Below are 22,946 nucleotides of genomic sequence, written 5' to 3'. Positions count from 1 at the left end.
CAGCAGCCTGTGCCCGGAACACTTTAGGACCCAAGCCCTGTGCTGTATGCAACGTGGCTCGACACTGAGAGGGTCGATGGTCTGGTCCTGCCTTCCTTTAGTACCAATGGGGTCTTCCGTGGCAGAACGGCAAACAGACTCAGCCCCTTGCCATCCGAACTTTCTGGCCACGGAGCCATCCTGAGAAAGTGGGGGAAGTGGGACAAACTGGGGCTGGCATTTTCTCCCTGTTCGCCTGGGGCACGACACCGACACCAGGGTGCAGAAGAAATGCCTCTCCAAATACCCCTACCTCTCTGGGGCTGAACGATTCCCTCTCCCGACCACCACCCCCTCACGTAAATAACTGTGCTCCTAATGGACCTAATGGGCCGTTTCTGGTGTGCACTATAAAGAAAAAACATCATTTCTAGTGTGAGATGAGCTGAAGTAGCATCCCCTGACCCAAAGAATGAGCACAGAGTTGCTGACACAGCCCCAGGGGTCTGGGGACAGCTCTCGACTTGGTGAAGGAGGTCTGGGTGAAATCCCAGTTTTTACATTTTATTCCTTCTGATCTTAAATGAATTATCCAACCCCGAGCCTCATTTAATTCACCCATAAAATTGGCTGCTGTGAAGATTAACATAGGCGACTCAAAGCCCTTTGTAAACGTGGCCTCGAACGTGAACTAGTGCATGTATTAACTTTTTCCGCTGGTCTGCCCTCTTGCAAACCTGCTCCAACCCTCCTACACCTGCCCTGCCCTCCAGAGGGCCTACTTAGTTTGCTCTTTCACAGGAGCTCCCCTGAAGGAATCCGTTTTTGGTTCTGAAGATGCCTGGTCATTGCTATAGAAGTTATGAGTTAAAGTGTACAAATATACATGTGACATGTTCTGGTCAAAGACGGAAATTGATAACACACTGCCCATCTCTACTTCCTCAGACATTACTAAATCAGGTGGTAGGGCTCAGGGGTGTCATTTGACCCCCCACCCCAAGACTGAATCCAGCCCCCAGGCCTTGCCCATCCACAACTGCAAAGTGCAAAGCAGACCCTGTTGTTTCGGGACTGGAGGTCCTAAAAGCTCCTTTTATAGAGCGTCTTCTTGCTTTTTCAAACATCCTGATTAGGGCGATTTCCGAAGTCTGTTTGAACAGTCTGTCATTATTTGTTTAAGTTTGAAAGCTGTTTTAAATAAACATATGCTCATTTTATGTATTAAAAGCAACAAAGAGGGAAAAAGAAAACCTGAGCCATCATCACGTGATACGGATAAAATCCCAGTCTGTACACTTGGGAGGGCACCGCAACCCTGGCTCACCTCTGGGGGCCGGGGGGGGGCAGGAGCGCCTCCCCGTTCCCGGACGTTCGCGCCAGGTTCCCAGGTGAGCGGCCTTTCTCCTTCAGCTGATCACCCCTCTGACAAGAGGCGGGCCGTGCCCTGGCTCTGGGTGCTCCTCCACAGATGGCTTCTCCCCCAAATTCAGAGGCCACAGATGGTCTGAGTCCGAGTTCCATTCAGAGCTGGCCCACCAGGGCGGATGGCCAGACTCCCTGACCCCAGACCCTTGCTGCAGAGTTGGAAGTAAGCCAGGGACGTGTGGACAGGAGCAGATCATACTCAAGACTCCCAAGCAGGGGGGGATCGCAAAAGTGTCCTCAGCCTTCTTGCAGTTTGGTCATGGGACCTCTCCCACCTGATTCTCTCTCTCTCTCTCTGTCTCATACACACACACACACACACACACACACACACACACACACACACACACACCTCTCCCTTGAGGCAGCCTGCTCTCCAAAATTTTCCTCTTCCCTCCACTACCCTTCAAGAAGTTTCACTTAAACCTGATTCCAAATAAAGTGAGATTAAAAAACAAATGAGTCAGATTGGCAAAAACTGAAAAGAATACCGAGTTCTGCTGAAAAGGATGGGGTGGGGGCTGGGGGTGGGAGTCCCGGATATTCTTACACAATTGATGGACTCCCAGGTAAAGATAAATTGTATTTGCACTTGGCAATGCATATCAGAAGCTTTAAGAATATTACCCTTTTGTTAGGAATTCCACTCCTAATTATTTATCTTGGAAAAATAGTAAAATGCACAGGTTTGGTTATAATACTTAAAACCTGAAGAGGACTGAAATGTCTGAAAATATGATTGGTTAGGTAAACTCATGGCACATTGATACAATGCAATGGTGTTCAGCCATTAAAAATTGTGCCCTATATTTACTGGCAAGGAAAGATGTTCCTAACATAGTTCTTAGTGAACTAGGTACAGCTCAGCCAGTGTCTTCCAGGTCAGGCCCCTGACTCATGGTGGTTTGCAGATCTCCTGGGAACACTGGGAAAATTTAATATGGCCTGGTTGGATATAAACAAATTAGAAATTCAGCTACGTTCCACAGTCTCTGAGCTGGATACGGGCATTATACAGTCATGGGAGATCCTAAGGGGGAAAGCCAGGCGGCCCTCAACAAGCATACAACACAGTAAGAGATGATGTCTCGCGTTTGAATTAAATGAAACCAATGCATGCTGCCATTTTGTATCCTGCACAGAGCAGAAGATCCTGTCAGCAGTAAGAGGAAAGTAAAAAGAAAATCAGATAGTGCCAACAGGAAATCGAACACTGCTATAGAATGTCTTTGATATTTTCTATTTTTCATGGCTTTAAAATGTTGTCTCCGTGGGTCACCTTCTTTGTGACAATCTGAAGGTTAGGGAAGGAAAAGAAAAAGGTGAACCCTAATAATGGTAAAAGCTTGGGCTGGAAGGAACCTCCAAGTAAGTTCAGTCAGACCTGCACCAGTATAATAATGCCCAGTAAAGACATCAGCCCTTTTTGTAGTAGTTTGAGACAAATGAAACCCAGACAGGCACAATGAATTACTTACAGTTAGGACGGATAAGCAGATATGAGGTGGCGGAAGAGAGTAGAAACTGGGTTTGCCTCCCACGCTTAATGGGTCAGAACACTGGCCAGCAGTTGGTTCGTCTGTCTCCCTGGGCGCCTCCCCCCTGCCTCCCTCAACTTGCTTCCTCCCATCCCTGACCTTCCTCTGCATCCAACCCTGACCCCACCCCACAGCAGCCTCATCTGGCCTTGAAGTGTTGGTGAAGTAAGTCGCCCAGCCATGCAGCCTAGTGCTGCTCTAAACTCATGGTCTGCAGACTCAGTGAGTTCTTGAAGCCACTCAGCACTCCTTTACTCTACCCCCGGTCAGATCTTTTCTCTGTTCCTTTCTATGACCATTCTGAATAGCTACCATTTTTCTCCAGTGTTCTCATCTGTTAGCAACTGATGTTAGCCCCTTCTTCTCTGAGAAAATAGGGGCCTTTGGGTGAGAATCGCCACAGCTTCCTGTCCTGGCATACCCACTGATTACAACCCTATCTGTCCTTCGCTGCTCCTCTCCACCCTGCATCCTTGTTCCGGTTTCCCTTTGCTTCTAGAATGTTCTTCCATCTATTGTTCATGCTCTCAACTACAATTTCAACTCCATTGTTTCTTCTCTCTCTTTTTCCTTGGCATATAAACATTCATATTTCCTCAAAACACCCAGGCTGATGCTGTTCCACCCTAACCATAATCTTTCTCCTGGTCCTTCTGGACAAGCTACTAAACCCACCCTCATTTGCTATCTTCTCACCCACACTTTAATTCACTCAGCCCAGCTGCTTCCCCCATTGTGCCTCTGAAAACACACCATCCTTGTGGCTAAATTCACTGGATGATTCTCAGGTTGCATCTACTGAGTGCTTGGGCACACGGACACAGAGCCCACCGAAAATCCTTGCATCCTGAAGAATGTCTTCTCTGCCCCCTTCATGGGCACCTCCTCTGTTTGCCCTGATAGGTACTCAGTGCTCTGGGCTTCTGTCTGGACCATCTTCTCTCTTTGACCAATCTCCTTCACTCTCATGGTCTTAAATATACCATCCCTCTGATGACGACTCTGAAATCTTTATATCTGGCCCCATCTGCTCCTCTGACTGCCAGATTCCCGTTCCAGTTACTTTCTATTATGTCCCACTAGAAGTGACAATGCAGCCTAGCCTGTCCCCAACTGGAATTATCACAGCCCCCTCAAGCAAGCCTGCCTCTTTTCCTGCCTCCCCCCATGCCCATGCTGTCAAGTAAACCCACGCTCTCAGAGTCCCGTAGAGGTCTTCCTCTTCCTCACCCCCTCACCCATTCATTGGTAAAGCCCACAGTCTGAGGCTGGGTTCCCCCAGAGGCAGACCCCGAGACAAAGATTTGAGTGTAAGCAGTTTATTTGGGAAATGATCCCAGGAAACTACTAGGGGAGTGGGAAAATAGCCATGAAGTTACCTTATCAAGCAGGTCACTGCCGTTGGCACCTGAAGTTCAATGCTGCTGGGAAAACTGGAGGCCAGTGCAGATCATGCACCTTTTGTTATCCCACTAATGTGCTAGGGAGCTGGGGTATTTATACACCATCTCCTTCCATTCACTGGCTGAGGATTGCTCCTACGGAGGCATCAATACCCCAGCACTTTAGGCCAGTTGTGTACATAGATAAGTGGGTTCTAGAGGCCAGAGAAAGCCCTCAGGGAAAGAGATACAGATGCCATGTCTCCTCGCTAGAGGCCAAGCGAGTGAGCACTGTAGTGGTAAGGGCAAGGGAATCAGACAGGGTAGTATATGCACCACCGATTTGACCACCTACATATTTCTCTATCCCCATTTACTTTCTCTCGCCAGGATTGCGGCTATCATTTCCCATCTGATCTCTCGGCCTCCAGTCTGGCACCCTGACCTTCCATCTCCTCTCATTTTCCAGCCAGAGTGATCTATTCAGAATCACATCTGTCACTTTCGTGCTTAAGTCTCAATTCCTTAACATGGCACCCAAGACCCTCAATATTCTGACCCCAACCTAGCTCTCCTGCTCAGCTTCGCTCACTTGTAAATTAACTTTGGTTCATTCAAGGATTCAGCGTAATCATTTTCTCTAAGCCCCTAAATTGAGCTAGATTATCTTCAGTTACTCCTTATTCCCTGTATAATCTGAAGATGATCTGTTTACGTTGTCTGTCTTCTCCTGATCAGCTCTCAGCGCCTGGAGGTGCAGGGACCACATCTTATTCATCTTTGTCTCCCCGGAGCCTGTGTCTGTCACATATTAGGCACTCAGCAAATGTTTCTGGAACTGAAATAATGGGTCCCTTTCACTATAGAGCAGGTTTTTCCAAACATACCTTAATAGATGATATTTTTTAAAGGAGGGTGTTCAAAGGACAAATAAACGATGGGCTAAAACAAAATTCAAAATGCCTTTTTTTTGAATCCGTCTCGGGTGTCTTCCTATGAGGGGCTGATGTTCAGCCAGATTGTAAGTCAGCATTGGATCTGACTGGTTAGTGTCTGTTCCATACTGGTTGTTAAATATTTTGAATATCATCCCTACCTGTGCACCTTGAGTCTCCAAGAGAGGGATAAGCTGGGCATTTTCCAAGCTTCCTGCTGCGTTATGAAGACACACTTTGGAAATTCTGCCTGGAGGTAAAAAGGCAATAATCCTGGACACTGGGAGGAGAGGCAGTGTTGGTGCTCCGTTGTACAGGACGGGAAGAGAGGCTCAGAGGTCCCAAGCTGTGTGTGGACATCTACAGGAACATAAAGACCCTCCGTAGCGAGGAGCTGGCATTCCACAAAGGGGCATGAGCCTCGTTCCCGATACTGTCTATATTTCTGCCCCAGTGCACAGAGCCTCCTGACGTGCCATCGCCAGGCAAGAGCAAAGATGCTGCGAGAAAGAGAAAGGAAGCAAAGGAGAGAGGGAAGGAGGGAGACACGCCCAAGGAGACAGTGATTTTCTGGACTTCAACTTGGGCTGAGATCAAAAGGGGAAGCAAGCTGCCTGGGGTTCTGTGAGTTGTGGCCAGCAAAGCACACGCGAGGAAGTGAGGACTTTTTCTACCTGAATAAGGCAGCTGGTGAGGAAGTGACTCCATTTCCCCCTTATCATGGGCTCGGCAGGATTTCCTCTGCAGCCACTTTGTGCTGAATGAGTCTTGAGGGTTCCGTGTACATATCAGAGCTGCTTTGGCGGTTGCCAGCTTCTGTCCCCTACGGCTCCTCCTCCCTTGTCCCCCCTTTACTCCCAAAATATCGATTCCGGGTTTGGGGGAAAAGGAAAACGAAAAAACAAAACAAAACAACAACAACAACAACAGCCGGGGAGCACATAAGTGAAGGACACACAGCTGTCTGGCCTGCAGACCCACAATGACTCCTTCTACCAGGCTTGCAGGGCTGCCCCCCCAAAGCCATCCGCAGTGAGCAGGGCTTCATCCTGGAGACCCTGAGCCCGGGAGGACGGGCTAGCTGCATCCCAGGCCAAAGACATAAAATGAAACCTAAGCTAAGTGTCATCTGGATGTAACTAGAAACCTGCTAGAGAAATGGCAGGAGATGAAAAACCCAAACAAAACACAAAACAAAACTTGCCCGCCTCCCCAAGTTGGTCCAGGGAAGTTTTGGTGTATTTTGTGATGCAAATTGAGTGGAGGATGCAAATCAGGCAGGGGCCCCCCTGCAGGAGCTAGGGAGGGCAGAAAATGAGAAGCCCAAAGGGTTCCTTCTTTCCTGAGCTGGGCACGGTATGAAAATAATTTGCAAGGGGTCTGATGTTCTGGGGATCCTGCGGCCACCCAGCCAGGTTCCAGGCTGTGTTTACCCAGGTTCTGTTAGTCTAACTGCCATCCGGGCTGGGGTAGGCGGTATGATCAGGAGTGAGACACACAGACAAATCCACCCCCCTCTCCACCCCACGCCAGCTATGCAAATACTGCAGGGGTAGGGTACTCAGCCACCTGCAGGCCTAGGTACCTCCTGCCAGGAGGTGTGAACAATTCAGGGCTTCAAAAGACTGTAGGTGGAAATGGGCACAGCAATGAGGGCTGAAAATATGCTAATAGTTGCGCCATTTGGTTCACTGTGTTCATACAATAAACCAAAACCGGGGAGATTAAACGCCACGTCTATGCTAGATCTTCAAATCTCATCTTCAGGTTGCATATTCATTCACAAAGCAGGTATTTTTGTAAGATGCTGAGGAGTCTTAAAGCTAAATAAGACACAAGCCCTGCCCTGTAAGACTCACTTGGTTATATATATATATTCTCACGCATTCACAGTAGCCTTAATGAGCATGAACGCTTTCTCAATACCTTCAAAGCACTTTGTGTGTGTTGGTGCATTGATCCCGCAGTGCTCTGGGGAGCAGAGAAGAGACACATGCTGTTGTCCTCATGGCACAGCCATGCCTCCCAGGCCCTAAGCAGGGTGCCTTCTGCAGGACCTCACTGGCACAGAGCCACAGTAATCTGCCTTGCCGTGTTTTGGTGTTAAAATAAAGTTCCTTCATTTTTCTTCCTTACCTTCCTCAATCCACTACTTTCTTTTGGCTAGAAGCCTCTGAGTGCCCTGCATTTTCTGGCACTTGGCCCCTTCTTGCTTTGGACCCATGCTATTTTCATTGTGTGGGCAAATGATGCTATTGTGTTGGGTATGAAAGCACGTCAAACAAAAAAAGTGTAATTATGACGACTCAACACTAAAAAGACAGATAGCCCATTTAAGAAACCAGCAAAGACCTGAAGAGACATTTCACTAAAGAAGATACACAAATGGCCAAGAAACTCATGAAAAGGTGCTCAATATCATTAGTCATCAGGGAAATACAAATCAGAACCACAATGAGATGTCCCTTCACACCCACGAGCATGGCTCTAATGTAAAAAACGGACAATAACAAGTGTTGGCAGGGAGAAAGGGGAATTGGGGATCTCACACGTGGCTGGTGGCAATGGAAAGTGGTGGGGCCACTGTGAAAACCAGGGGTGGTTCCTCCAAAAGTTGAACAGCTACCATGTGATCCAGCAATTCTGCTTCTAGGTATAGACCCCAAGGTAATTAACAATAGATGTCCACACCAACACTTGTGCATAAATATTCACGTCGGCATTACTCAGAAGAGCCCAAAGTGAGAACAACCCAAGTGTCTATCCACTGGTGAACAGGGAAACAAAAGGAGGTCCCTCCATTCAAAAGAATATTATTCGGCGTCAAAAAGGAATGGAGCATTGATTGAAGCTACAACACGGGAGGAACCTTGAAACCATGACGCTCAGTGAGAGAAGCGAGGCACAAATGGTCACAATATTGTATGATGCCATTTATATGAAATGTCCCAAACAGGCAAATCCATGGGGACAGAAGTAGATCAGCTGTTGCCAGGGGATGGGGAGAGAGGAGAATGAAGAGTGGCTGCTCATGGGTATAGGGATTTTTTTTCCTGGAGTGATATACATTCTGGAATTACACAATGGTGGTGATGGCACAACTTTGTGAATATACCAAAAGCCAATGGGACAATCACTTTAAGCTGAATTTTATGGAATGTCAATTATATATATATATACATATATATATATATATAAAACCTTAATTACATTTCTCATGCTACATGGAGAAGGGGACTCAACTATTTTTACACGGCATGGAGTTGGACAGAAACACTCATCGTTCTGTAACCCTTGCTTCGAGGGTGTGTGGGAAGTGGGGCTCCTTTGGTTCAAAACTCTGCACAAGTGTTGTCTTCCTTTTCCGTGAATTTTTACAAACGTGGGAGGTGGAGGTGGCATGCTGGGTGAAAACCATCCCGGATAAGAAGTCAGGATGGCCGGTGCCAATCTGGGTGAGCAACTCACTTGAGCGTCTGGGCCCTAGGTTTCCCTTACTGGTAGCTGATCTGCAGTCTACCACCCTGGGCTTACAGAGCTGATGATCTTACTCTCCATCTCTCCGTCGGTGTCTCCTAGGATGTGATTTGGGATATCCTGATGCATGTCAGAAGTTGTTACCACAACTACTGTAAGCCCCTGACCTGGTTCCTCTGCCACGCTCTGGCCTCCACCAGCCTCCTTTCCCCCAAATCCACACGTGGCTTCAGAGCCTTGTACTGTCAGCTCCATCCTCTCGTTCTGTCTTCCTCTCACCAGCATGTTAGCCAAGCCGCCATGGCCTCTGATGTGCCTGTTGCTTCCCGTCTCTGTTTGAATGGTCATAATCGGGGCACTTGTGCCACAGACCTCTCTGCCTCTCATGCCGATTGTAATTAGAACTGCCGATGTTGGAGTGGGGAGGAGTTGGGGAGCTTTGCTTCTTCGCTGTATAGGACGAGACTCTCCACTGCCTGATGTGGGCTGGAGATTCCTCGGGCAGAGTAGTATTTGGAAGATACCCACCAACTGTTCTTCCTTGGGTTCTGGGGCCACCGGCGGTGCTCCCTCCCCTGCTCCCTCACCAGGGTCTGGACCTGCCTCGATACATGTGAGCGTGAATGTTATCACTGTGCGCTTGGTGGCAGGTGAGTGTGCGCTCCCTGCAGGTCACCGTCTGGGCCGAGCATGCAGTGCTTCACCGTGCCCACCACATGGCCTGCGAATGCAAGGCGCGGCCAAGGTCCCTACCCCTCAGCCTGCCATGGCAAGAGTTAATTCATGAAAATATGCCAAAAATGGGAACTGAAAGCAGATGCTTGTTGAGTTCTGCAGCTTGGCCTAATTGCTGTCATCAAGACACCACTGCTGAGGGGCAGGGGGAAAAGGGGGTTCTTCATTTATTAAACTTGGAGGGCCAGAGTTGGGGACCGAACGTCTGATGCTCACTTGTTTAAATCAGCAAGTGTTGACTGAGGTTGGTGGCGGTGGGAAGTACAAAGAACCCACACTTCCTAATAGGAACTTGCTGAAAGTGGCCTCAGACGCGGAGGGGGCGTGTCAGAGTGAAAAGAGCCAAGCAGGATGAGTTTGCAGGGGTGCCATCCTCAGCGGGGCACCACCAGCCTCCAGTGAGTCCTGGTCTGACCCTTGCTTGCAGGGCTGGTTAAGAAGTCAGCATGGGCATCTTTTCTGGAAGGTCCACGATGCGCTGGCTCCAGGGTCCTTGCCTTGCCGACAGGCTCAGACATCTGTCTCGGACCAGATCTGCTCCTGATGGTGCCGGTCCTGGTGTTCTCATTCTCCAGCAAGTAAGTTGCAAGCTCTGCCTAAAGCTCCCAGGATGCTGAAAAAAGACCCTGCTCCAAAGTGTCCTGAGATATAATAAGCCTTACCCTGTTCCCACTTCCCTGATTCTGCAGCCCCGTGAGTTGCTGTGTGATGGTCAAAACGAGCAAGGCGATACCTGAGCAGCCCATGGGAGAAGCCTGTGCCCTACACCGTGGATCCAACCTCCGTAGGAGACAAGTGAGTATACCCTCCACGCCCTGGGGAAGAGGCAGGAGCACAGTGGTGAACTTGCTCAGTGGGTTCCATGTGCGCGTGCTAAGAAAAATCTGCTTTCATTTTGTAGTTTATGATTTAGTTCAGCTCACCTGGAAAGACTCAATGTGAACAAAAACAGATGTATTTCAAGGCGCACTGCCTGGCTCGTTGACAATTTTCTTCCTTCCGCATCAGACAGTCTTCCTGTGTCCAGGGAGGATAGTGGACCTCTCTGTCACAAGGAAAACGCAGAGTCTCTGTCAATGGCATCTGTGCGTGCCGGGACAAAGCCCCGGGCAAGGTCAGCGCGGTGGTTCTGGATTCGGGCTCATTCACGCAGGGATGTAGATATGCTCCCGTGGCTTCACTCAGAGATGTTTGTGGCAAAGGACTTCTGACTGTGGAGGCTCCCCGTTGCCAGAACAGTACAGGGCCATGTATACAGAGAGAGAGAGAGAGAGAGAGAGACAGAGCGAGACAGACGTAGACAGACTCAAAGAGGGAGACACACACAGAAAGAGAGGGACACACACACGTGCGTGCCCGCGGAGCCTGAAAGCAATCACAGATGAGCTTCCAGTAGCGGGGGGCGGGTTAAATCTCGCATCAGCACAGCTTCCAGGAGGAGAGCTGACAGCTGCCTGACCCACTGTGGACATCGATAAGGTCAGAGCATGACACGTGCTCACTGGGAAAGGCCCGTCCGTGTGGCTGGCTGTGGCCACTTACAAGGAGAGAGGCTGTGCCCCGGGGAGCTTGACTTCCCAGGCAACGGTCCTTTCCCATCATATGCTTGGACGCGGTTTCAGCTGGCAGCGAGGAGCCCATGGGAGCCGTCTGCCGAACGTGCTCACGTATTTGCTGGCTGGACCCAAAATGGGAGCCAAACCTCAGCCCCACACGGCCTCGCAGGCTCCTGCCACCGCTGACACCCTGGGGCCAGTCAGCTCAGGCAAATTTCATGATGCCAACAGGCACGGAGCACCTGCTCTGCGCACGGCCCGGCACTCCGTGCTGCCGGGGAAAAGCTAGTGGCCGGTGGGGCTCTGTCTATACGACAACAAGCTCCTTAAGCCCGATACAGCGCCTGGCCTGAATCAGAAGCTCCACAAACACTCTTCCAGTGGGGCGACTCAGAGACAGCAGTGTCTCCCTGGAAATACTGTTCGCCCCTAAGGTCATAAGAAGAAGCTCAAGTCTGGGCTGGTAGAGCCTTCAGGCAGGACTTTGGGTCCAGCAAATTGTTATTTCCACCGAGGGAAGCCCTTGGCCAAGTGCATGAATACTGGATCCACGTGCAACATGCTTTTCATTACAAAATGAGTGCAAAATTCTGGATGGCCCTCCCTGGCCCTGCCTGGGTCCTCTTTCATCACTGTGGCCCTGGGTGCTTTTGGCTTTGATCTCTCATTTGGCCATATCTGCATCAAGCAATCCAACCACAGCCACACCACTTCTGGAAGGATTTATTTAGTGTCTACTTCTGGGATGAGGAGCGAGAGCTCACTGTGGTGCCAAACCCCACAAGGTGGCTCTTATAAATGACATTATACAGAAGAGACGGGGGCCAGAGAGGTTATACAACGTGCCCCAGGTCACACAGCTCATGGTGGCAAAGCTGCAATTTGAATCAGGGCCTCTGCCACTCTCCAGGCATGGGCTTTTTTAACCCCACACTTTGCTTCTCGTAAGTATGAGAGGTTAAACAAAAAGCCTGAGGAGTGACAGGGGATGCCCAATCGGTGCATCGGGAGTCTTTCAGATGGGCTGCGGGGAACAGGGGCTGAGCCCGAAGGAGTGTGCATGAGGGACGAGAAGGAGGGATGGCATCTCGGGACATGGAAGCAAAGGGGGCGTTGGTGGCCACACCGTGGCAGGTCCTAATGCGGCCCTGTGTGTGCAGCAGGGGGTGGGGGGGGCGAGTCAGAGTGAGCAGGGCTGCATGAACAGAAAGAAGCCCCGTGATTAGGGAGAGAGTACAAGTCTCAAGGACGGCCCCTCGCCACCAGCCCCGGGCGCTCTGCAGAGCTGGATCCCACGGGAACGTGTGGGGCATTCTGTAACTCCTCCGTCTGTGGTTTGGCCCTGGTGGCTGATTCCTCACGCGCCACCTCAAGAGTATTTAAAAATGCCGTGAAGACAGAGGCATGAATCCTGAAGGAGAAATTCCTTCCACAGCATTCAGAAAAAGCCCTCCTATTTACCGGGCGGCTTCCCGGGGAATTCTGGAATGTGAAGGAGGCAAAATTTCCTGAAGTCACAAAAACAAATCCAACTTGAAGCCTATTTAGAATATTAACAGAGGTGGCCGAGAGCCTCCAGAGCCGTAACTGGGTTTCAGTCCTTCCAAGGGTTCCTGCTGAATCAAAAGTGACTGAGTCCCCAGCAGGCACGAACAGGAGGAGCTCCCCCACCACAGGCAGAGCGAGGGGTGAGGGAGGCACGTGCCCCCCCCGCCCCCCACCGCCCTGACCCCCGCTCAGCAGGCTGCCAGCCAGCCAAGCTGGTCTTTCTCCCACCAGGCACCACCGACTCATCTCATGACTATAACAGCTTTGCTCTACTGACTTCAATTTGGAAGTTTTTCATAACTTAACAAAGCCAGAGACCTTTCAATTCCTAGGAACCTGCCCACAGAGCATTTTATAAGAACCCATCTGCTCGCTGGGTGTTTAATCCTTTAATGTTTGGTTCAGTTTGTTTCTGGAAGGCTAGTTTGTGGGGCAAGTTTGTGATTGCTGCAGTCAGGCCAAGCAAGCCAGAAATCCTTTCTTTAAAATGTCAGGAGCTGTAAGACAGGAAATATGTTCAATGGCAATGGCTCCGCTACTCCAGATTTAGGATGGACGAGCGAAGGCCAGATCCCCAGGTCTGTCGCTTTTGTATGAGGGGTCTTCTCTCAGCTCGATCTTCAGCACAGGACACCTTCCACCCTGCTGGGTGGCTTTACTCAACAGTGAGGTGCAGAGACGGCTGGACCCGAGCCAGTCCTCCGACACCTCACCACCGAGCTCCAGACTCCACTGTAACACAGACAGGTTGCTCGTCTTACACCCCAGATCCCATTCCCCCCCGAAATTCCCCGTTGTTCTCCATTGTCTTTGACTTCTGCTTTGCTCTCCCGTTCCCTCCTTGTCTTGCTAAAGTTCATTCTTCAGCTCTGAATGTTTTTGTTCCTGGTCTTCCTTTGCCGGCTCTGAATTTTCTGGAAGATGATAATCTCCCACTCTCTCAGATGGGAGAGGACTGCATGTTGGCTAAATGAACACCCAAGGCCTCTGCGGCCACGGGAAGGGTTTGGCCATAGCTGCATGGGGCCCTGTCAGCCCTCATCTTGGTGGAGGGATCCTGGTCATGGACGTGACCTGAGAATCTGGGCCGGGCTGAAACCTGCAGGAGAGGGTATGAGTTCATGCAGGGTGTCCCTGCTGCTCCTGACCGTGGCCGTCAGACCCCGGCTGGAGTCTGAGCCAGGTGCTTGCTGCACAACCTCCGTTAACCCTTGCAGGTTTAAATACCGACAGGGTAGTGATGGGACAACTGGAGGCGGACATGTAGTGGATCAAAGAGCAGAGCAAAAATGTCCAAATGTTGCTTTTTCTGAGCTTTTAACCTCTGCCTAATCCTTGAAATTCTTGTCTTATAACGTTATATGCCTTCCGTTTCCATTTAAACCTGAAACATCACTTAAGTGCTTTTTGAGGTAGGGGGCGCCTGGGTGGCACAGTCGGTTGAGCATCTGACTCCTGATGTCAGCTTGGGTCACGATCTCAGGGTCACGGGATCATGCCCTATGTCAGGCTCCATGCTCAGTGGGGAGTCTGCTTGAGATTCTCTCTACCCGCCCTCCAGGTGCACAAGTGTGCTCTCTCTCTCTAAAATAAACAAATCTTAAAAAAAATAGATAAGTGCCTTTTGAGGTAAATCCTGACCTACTGAAACAACTTGAAAAGCTGCGAAAAACCTATTAGGGTTATTTCACACACACCTGGAGGGTTTTGAGAGAGGTCTGACTCTGGGCATAAGTTTATGGTCGCTGGGTTACAGATTCAAATAGATAAGTTTTACTAACTTGGTACATCACTTGGAAAAGATCGTTTTACTAAGGGTAATCCTAGATATTAAAAATTATAGTTTCATTGTCATGTCTACAAGACCTTCTGTTCAAACTTCAGACATAAAATAAATAAGTCCTACGGATGTAGCGCACAGGGGTGACTACAGTGAATAAACACTGTGTTGCATATTTGAAAGGTGCTGAGGCAGTAGATTTTAAAAGTTCTCGTCACAGGGAAAACATTGCAATTACTATGCACGATGATGGATGTTCACAGATTTATTGTGGTGATCATTTCACCACATAAATAAATATCGAATCATTGTTCTACACCTGAAACTAACGTAATGTTATATGTCAATTATATCTCAACAAAAAAATAAAAATGCACTGCCATCAAGTCTATGGGACCTTCTGATAAGAAAGTAAGAATTCCAAGTTTTAAAGTCTGATGATGGAAGACACCCAAAGGCCTAAGTCTGAGCAGAGCCGCACACTGACTCAGAAACTCATCACGCGATTCTTGGTCATTTCACAATCCACTCAGTGGGCAAGCTGTGGGGTCCGAGTGTCCGCAACTGACTCAGGCTTTCTCTTTGCTGTCAGGGGAGTCACCTTTCCAGGTTTCAAGAGCCTCATTAGTGACAGGAAGATAAGGCCCCACATGGCCTCTGAAGGCTCTCTTGGGATCTAAGTTTACATAACTCGTAGATTTGGGGACTCTGTTTTGTGTCTGTGTGTCAGAAGCAGGGAGGTTGGAAAGGGTTATGTACCCGGGACACTGGCAGACACACAGCCACTAGGGCCTTTTTGGATCCCATCGAAAGTCCTAGAATTGCCATTCCATTTCATCCAGGTGCAAAGGGAAGCCTGACTCCTAGAGCTGGTTTCATGGGAGGAAACCTCGGAGGAACTGCCCTCATAGAGAGGGAACTTAGGAAAGTGCTTGATATTCTAGACAACAGAAGAAACAACTGCCCAAACCACCACGGCACCAGAAATGAGAATCCCAGGGATGGTTCCTGAAGTCCCAACTATCTGTTCCAACAGCTATGTGGGACTATGGTTCAAACGGAATGAGAGCCATATTTCAGTAACGCAGAGAGGATTTTTATGAAGAATTAACGAACACCTTCCCTGGATGTGTCCTACTTACCACTCATCAACAATATTCATTAGTGGTAAGTTAATGCATCAACCAAAAGGAACTTTATGGTTTTCAGTCTTGTTCCTCAGACAATAGAATTGTGTTACTCAGGATAACCATGTTATTCCTTCTCAGCCCCTCCAGCATTTCTTGGATCTCCTAGAGCACCCCCTTTGAACTGAAACTTTCCATTTTTAAACATTTCCCCCAATGTCCCTCCAAGCTCCCACCCCCTGTTAATTACAGAGAAAATCCATTCACTCATTTTTGGGTTATCAGACTGTGGACAATTTGTTTTTCAAGCTTTAGAAGATTGTTGAAATGTCTTTTTCTTTTTCTTTCTTTCTTTTTTTTTTTTTTCATTTCAGATAACTCAAAACTGGTTTGGATCCATGACATCAACCTTGGCATGTACAAAGAATGAGGAATGAGGACTTTGCCTTGTTTGGAACCAAAAGAGAGGAATATCCACTCTCTCTTTTCCATTTTCATTAGGACAGTATTTTTTCCTTTTAGCTGGATGATGTATACTTTTAACATTCCAGGAAAAAAGTGTCAGTGATATGCAAGTCATAATAAAAGAAAATCAAAAGAAATGCAATTACAAGGGACAAGGAACTTCATCATTTTTAGTATGAAATGCCCTGAGGAAAATCTAATTTTAAAAATTACCAGCACCATATCAATGAGAAGAGAATATATGAGAAGATGTGTTATTTTAAAACTTAATTTAATCCTTAATCTTTCTGGCTCTGGGACTTTTATCCTTATTTTTAAAGGCCAAAAGTTATCAGGTGCTGGATAAGGAGTAAACCTCACACTAATGCAATGTCATAGAGGAAGTGCCAACGGGTCCTCCCAGTCGCGAGTTTGCCGGCTGGAACACGGTGGGACACAAAAAGTGTTAGTAAATAAGAAGTGAACATACATTGAAAATGAAATGATAGCCTCCTCTTTCCCCTTATTATAAAGGTACTTGCTGTGAATGAAAACAAATATTCACATGGCATACTACAGCTGATCAAGTGTTCCCGTATCTACCAACTAGTGTGAACCTCACAACAACCCACAGGTAAGTTATGACTGTTGTCACCCCCATTTTACAGATGATCAAGAATATGTAACTTTTTCAAGGACACACACTTAATCAATAGTGGAACCAGGACTTAAACCCCTAATTCTGGATCTAAAATACCTTGCCTCTCCACTCTCTCACATAGTCTCCCTAAAGAGAGTAATGACTCCTAGCAAAAAGGGCTTGCACAGAGCCAAGATGTCATAAGCTTGAATACAGCAGGGACTTGCTCACATATAACATCTCTGTCTCTTTGAAAAAGTTTAAATTATGAGAAAAAAATCAAGCTAATTTCTATCATAAATGTTGTTTGATAATAGAGAGCTTTGACTTATTTCTGCCCACATCATTATTCTAGCCCAGTGAGATTTAAGTCTGCCACCCTCAACCCATATTTAAAAAAAAAAACCTGGAACCATTCATGTATTCAGAGAGAGAGTCCAAATAATAATGCAATAACACAGCCTTCCTTTAAAAGCCTTTTCTTGATGGAATCTCCAATTTTCCTTTCCACTGTTATTAGAGTGGCCTGGCAGAGGCTTTAGCAGTGAGGAAGAGAGGAGATGCCATTAATAATATTGATTTCTAACCCTTTATCTAGTTTTTGTTTGGAATCAAGCACAATGCTTAACTTATGGCTCTCTCCAGAAAGGGTTCTCTTGACATAAGGCTTTTAGATTTAGGGAGAGTAGTTTCCTTTGTCCAGATACGATTTTTCCCCACTTTGCTTAAGTCAGCCTGAAAATGAAAACAAAACAAAAAACAAAAAATAGAACAGAGATCTGGTAGAAAGATTGCTATGGTGCCTCTCCTCTCCCTTCAGCAATGTTACTTCAAGAGTGGGTTCCGCAAAAAGCACCTGCTCTCTCACCTTCTAGCAACAGTGGTGGATGCAGTAGGGCCCAAAGACCAAAAAAAAAAGAAAAACAGAAAAATCACCTTTTTTGGTCCTCTGGGCATTGTAATGATTTTTCTTCTCTTATTGCTATGTATATCTACTCTTTTTTTCCCCCTTCCCTTATCCCTCTTAATTTGCTATCATCCTTTCCCTTCATATTTGTCTTTGCTCCTATTGTTCTTCTCTCAAGTTACATTCCCCTTAGGCTGTGAAACTGTCATTACTAAGCCTTCTTTGTACCCAAGAACCTGGAACAAATTCTAAAATCGGACTCCACTTGGCCTTTGGTGAACTGTTTCAGTCTGATAAACCAGCAGTCTCCATGTAGGGATAGAGAGGTAAATTTACATAGGAATGCCTCAAAACAAAACAAAACAAAACGAAACACTAAAGCTTAGTCATAAGTCATTGTGCAGAACTTCTGGCAATAACAGTTCTAGGAAGGTCGGGCTGCAACATAAAATCTGATGTTTGGGAAGGAGTTCTTCTGGTTGGGACAGTGGGGATTGACTCTCCAACCTCCACTGGATGACTCCAGTCATATTCTTCTAGACTGACAGGCGACATTCTTCAAAGAGTACCAAGCCATGTCTCCTCCGAGCAGGCAAAGGGGCCAGCCAGCCTCTTTTCATCCTGACTACATTGAGCTCTCATTTTAGCTTCAACAAATTACTTGACAAGTCATCTTGGTTTCCCCTTCTGTAATGCAGTCAGGGGCATTCCCTGCTTCTCTTTCGTCTCTCCAATTGCTCACAGGGAACTTTCCCCTTCTTGTGCTTTTTGTATAAATTAGCCTGATTGATCAAATTCATCTGTTTAGATTTCCCCCCAAAATTCCCTTCCCCACGCTGACAGTGTCTGTGGTGACCCTAAGCTACTTTCCCCTCTGGCCCATGTGCCTCCCACCACGCCAGTCCACCCCCTGCCTGACTAACCGTCCATCCCACATTATTGACTGGGTACCGTTATGTGACTAGCTTGACCTAAACTCTGGGGTGAACTCAAGAGAGACTCACAAACATTCTTCTCCCTCTAGTCGGAGAAAAGTCTGTGAGAAGCCAGGAGGGAGCCATACAAGAAAGGAAAGACCTAACAGGCATGCAGACACGGGCCGTGGGGGTTCAGAGAAGGAGACGAAGTGGGCCAGTTCATCCACACAAGCTGGACACAGCGGTGAGGGGCTGGGGTGAGGGTGACGGCACGAGCCGGAGGCAGAGGGGGAAATGTGTACCCAGGCCTGACTGCGTGGGTTTAAAAACAAAATCTCATGGAGAAGATAATTGAAATGAAAGTCGGAGCTTATTAAATTTCTGTAGGCCCAACCCAATTTCTCATCATTCCCAGTCATGTGGATACATGCTAATTTCCTTGGCAGCCTTAGATAAAGCTCTTAATGTGATTTGAGTCCCTTAGAGATTAGCACGATTATAAATATAAATGTTCAAACACAAGCAAGTTGAAACCAAATGCCCCCCAAACACTGGCTTTCTGTTATAGGAAGGTTTTCAGTGGTGCATCGAGCCCTTGGATAAATGAGCTAGGAAGCAGAGTTAAATGGGCCCGTTGGCTAATTCTCAAGGCCAGGCTCCTTCACAGAAAGAAGCAATGCTGGTAGCGGCTCTCTCCGTACATAATCTACAGCAGCCGCAGGACAGCTTTGGATGACTTTCTGAAAAATACTAATTCAGAACTGCAAGTAGGGGCTTGGGTAGGAGATACTGAGACCCTGAGCAAAACAGTCTTTACTCAGCGGCCAACCTGCAAAACATCTCCTTCGGGTTCCAACCACGTTGTATAGCTTACAAGAGACTCACTAACAAGTAGTTATAAATAGACATCAAGGAGTTTGTTTATCTAAGTAAGAGAAAACAGTGTTCGGCTTCTTTAGAAACATGTATTTGACACCAAACTGATGTAACTGTTATGGGACCAGAAACGGAGCACAACATACTGAGCCTGGTGTTTTGATGTGGTCATTATTCACTAAGCAAAGCCACCACTTGGCAACAACACTCCGTGTGTGCCCAATTCTAGGTACTTGAAATTTTAAAAACAGATCTCTTCCAAGAGATTCTAAAATTAAAGGGCTTTTTTTTTCATTAATTGGTAAAAACCTTCCCCCGAATTCATCCACATGCCTGAGATTTTGCTGTTGAGTTAAGTGAGGTCAGAAGGGGTTGGGATGATGAAATCTATTCTTTAATTTTTCTAGCATTTGTGCACAGGGCTTTTTGTCAAACTAGCCAACCCATCTGCCTGCACGGTGCTGCCCCGAAGTGTTCCTACTACTAAATAATAAAGTGAAAAGTGTTCCCAGGAGACAAAAGAATAAGAATTCATGGGTCTGTCCTCAGCACCTACCAGAGGTTCCTTTCTTACCCAAAGATGTAATTACTTGGGTTTGGAGAAATTAGAGAATACCCATTAGAGCGGGATGGTGGACTGGTCAGGTGATAATGCCTCACCGTGTCTTCAATTTTGGTATTTTCTACCTATTGGCCAGTGTCTCCTTCAGCAGAAAATGTAAGAGGCTAGCATACCCACACAACTTCAGCTCTCTCTCACCCGAAAAATGGCTCGAACCTGAACTCTGCACATTACTAGCTGCATCAATGAGTTGGATGAGTTACCTGTTCTTCTTTCTTTCCCGGGAATGATTCAATCTAACTCATGCAAGATAAGGTCTTCAACCTCTCTGAGCCTCCATTTCTTAATTCATAAAATGTGGAAAGTCAGTCTCTAGTTCTAGAGTCATCACCAGGACAAGGGGCCTCTGTGAAGCACTCAGCACAGGGACCGGCATCCAGTAACTGCAATTCCCTTCCATTCTTGTCTTTCATTTATCTGTCAAATATCTCGATGTCCCTTTCCTGGGGACTTTCTTTATAAGGAGGTGGTAGGAAATGCACCCATGAAAATAGCAATGTGCAAAGTCTGAAGCTGGTAAATTTCTCTTTGCAGGGGCTTGCTGTTTTTGATCTTAGAATCTTATTGCCTAACATCATCAGTCAAGGTGATTCTTAAAAAAAAAAAAAAAATTCAAACTAGGCCTGATGCCTTTGAGCGGTCAGCTACGTGCCCAGGAGAAGAGTTCTGGAGTCAGCAGAAGGTACTGCCTCCAGATCCCAGGGCAGAAAGGCCAGCCTGGTCCTCATCAGGCAACAGAAAGAACATCTAACTGTAGTAAGCCATCAGGTCCCACTGGAAAGCTCCACGCAGAGCTGGAAACTTCAAAAGCCAATGGCAGATCCAGAGGAACACAGACAGCTGGTATAATGAAGAGGAGAGGAGCCTTCCATAGGACAATGCTCACGAATCAGATGTGACCCTGGGAAGGGGCCGCCTGGCTGTGGAAGCTGCGGGTATTCGTGAACTCTCAATGGTACAGAAAGGAAAAAGAAAGCATTTATTCATCACCTCCCTGAACCTTCCCACCGTGGGTCATTCCTGTCAACCTGGAGTAGGTAGCTTAGGGACACAGGTAAGGCTGTGCTATTCTGCACAGAGGGAGGGACTTAGGGAACCAGCCGCCCCCAAGCGGTAGAGACCTCATTCTCTTCCTTGATTTCAGCTACGACTTTGCTAAGGGCCCTTTATGCCGATGGCTGTCCAATGAGCCATCGAACCCTAATCTAGAACCAAATGTATCCACATATACATCAGGTACCTCAAACCCAACGCACTCCTTAAGCCTTCCCATAATCTGCCTCCAAAGCCCCGGGCTGCCCCGGGGCAGCCCACCACCTAGTGGGAAGCCCAGAAGGGATTCCCAGCTTCTCCCTCTCCCCTCCCCACCCAGCCCCGTCACTGCCTTCTCTGCCACATGGATGGATCCTCTTTCCGGTCCTCTGATGCCACCTCCCTGCATCCTGCTGCATCGCTCCCCATCTCCGCACCGCCCCGCATCCCTCCAGCCTGCCCTCCGTGCTGCTGCTGGGGGTTGCTCTTAAAGCACAAATGATCGAATCCTTCTCTCTCATTCAAATGCCCCGAGCGACTCCCCATTCCCCAGGGGGTGACCTGGCCCTGTCCCACGCCTCCAGCCCCACCCAGCTGAGGCCTTAAATTCCATGGACCTACGGGCAGCATCAGCTGAAACCGCACCCCTCCAGCTGACCCCAGCTCCCACCACATCCTCGTGCCTCTCAACACTCTGCTCACACATCACCTCCTCTGTGAAGCCCTTCTTGACCAAGCCCCGTTACCTCCCCACCACAGCCATCTCTGACTGGAACGGCCATGGGGTGTGTGGTAGAGTCTAGAACGTCGACTTGGATTTCCAAGTCTACTATTTCCTAGCTTTAAGATCTTGGCCAAGATGTCTAATGCCTCTGAGCCTCAGCTATTCACCCATAAAGATGAAGCGGTGATGGCACTGGCTGCGAGGCTGGTTCGAGGGCGCGAACGAGGGGACACAGCCGTGCCTCCTCCATCAATCCACGGACCTGAACACTGACTCCAGGAACAGGGCTGGCCCGGGGCCTGGGGGAAACCGCAGGGGTCAGGGCACAGCTCCCACCTCAGGGGATGGCCAGTCAGCCGGACGAGGCAAAAACAGCCTCGTTTGAAAGGTTGAGAAACCACACAGCAAGGCAGTAACATCAGATGAGTCACCAGACGGAACCTGATCCGCGGCCAGGTTGGCGCAGGTTGTGCGGTGCGCTGGGTGGGGGGAGAGCTCTCCCAGGGTCGAGGGTGTGGGGAGAGGCTGGTGGAGGAGGAGGGTCTCAGAGCATCAACTTGTTGGGACCGAAGCCAAAGGGCGCTCTGCAGTCTAGGTGATGGGATGGTTCCCAGGTTGGGTCTGCCGCTTTGGGCTCTGTCAGCTGCTCTCTGCTGCCCCCTGTTGGTGTGTAGGGGGAAGAGGCGGACAGTGGCTGAGATGGAGCGGGGGAGGACAAGCAGGTGAGGTGGTTGGGCTTAGAAACGCAGCGGCTGGGGGTAGGTGCTGGTGGGGGGGGGAAGAGGGGCGGGCAACCCTCTCCTCCTTTCTTTCCCCGGCGCCCCGGTCACACCCCCTCTCTTCTGCCCCCTCCCCTCATTTTCTCTCTGCAGATCAGAGGCTCATCCTGTTTCCCAGGACCCCAGTAGGGACCACAGGTGGGACCAAGGTAAGGTGCACTTAGTGTTCCTGGGACTTCCGCTCTCACTGTCTTGCCTGAGGGCATTTCTCAAGGCCAGAAACCATTTTATCCCTGAATGCCCAGTAAATAGTCATGAAGTTTGTGGAGAAGAAGAAAAGAAAAGAAAAAGAAATACAAAAGGCTGAGGTGGGGGGGTGGGGCAGAGAAGTGAAGGAACCCAGTGCTTTCAACTTAGAAAAGCTGACCAGCTTTAGGATCAGTTGACATTTTGGGCTACGTGATTCTCTCTTGGGGGGGGGCATCCTAGGATGTTTAGCAGCATCTGTGGCCTCTACCCACTGAATTCATATATGCTCCATTCCCCCCCCCCCCCCCCCCCCCCCCCCCCCCCCCCCCCC

The 22,946-nt window shown here is 48.5% G+C and overlaps 1 protein-coding gene and 1 long non-coding RNA gene across 3 annotated transcripts in view; one reads left to right on the top strand and one right to left on the bottom strand.

Moving 5' to 3' along the window:
* BCL2 (BCL2 apoptosis regulator) overlaps positions 1-22,946 on the bottom strand; it is a 235,803-nt gene that overhangs the window by 74,128 nt on the left and 138,729 nt on the right. The gene's annotated exons all lie outside the window — the stretch shown is intronic.
* LOC112834898 (uncharacterized) overlaps positions 22,320-22,946 on the top strand; it is a 6,642-nt gene continuing 6,015 nt past the window's right edge. The window contains exons 1-2 of the long non-coding RNA XR_003211059.2: positions 22,320-22,405; positions 22,520-22,575. This is a non-coding gene — a long non-coding RNA (uncharacterized lncRNA). The remainder of the gene's footprint in view (positions 22,406-22,519; positions 22,576-22,946) is intronic.

Source organism: Callorhinus ursinus, unplaced genomic scaffold (genome assembly GCF_003265705.2).
Source record: "Callorhinus ursinus isolate GAN/ISIS: 27379988/994484 unplaced genomic scaffold, GSC_fseal_2.0 scaffold11, whole genome shotgun sequence".
Classification (NCBI taxonomy): Eukaryota; Metazoa; Chordata; class Mammalia; order Carnivora; family Otariidae; genus Callorhinus; species Callorhinus ursinus.
Note: the sequence above shows the minus strand (reverse complement) of the source record. Positions and strands in the feature narration are given on the sequence as shown.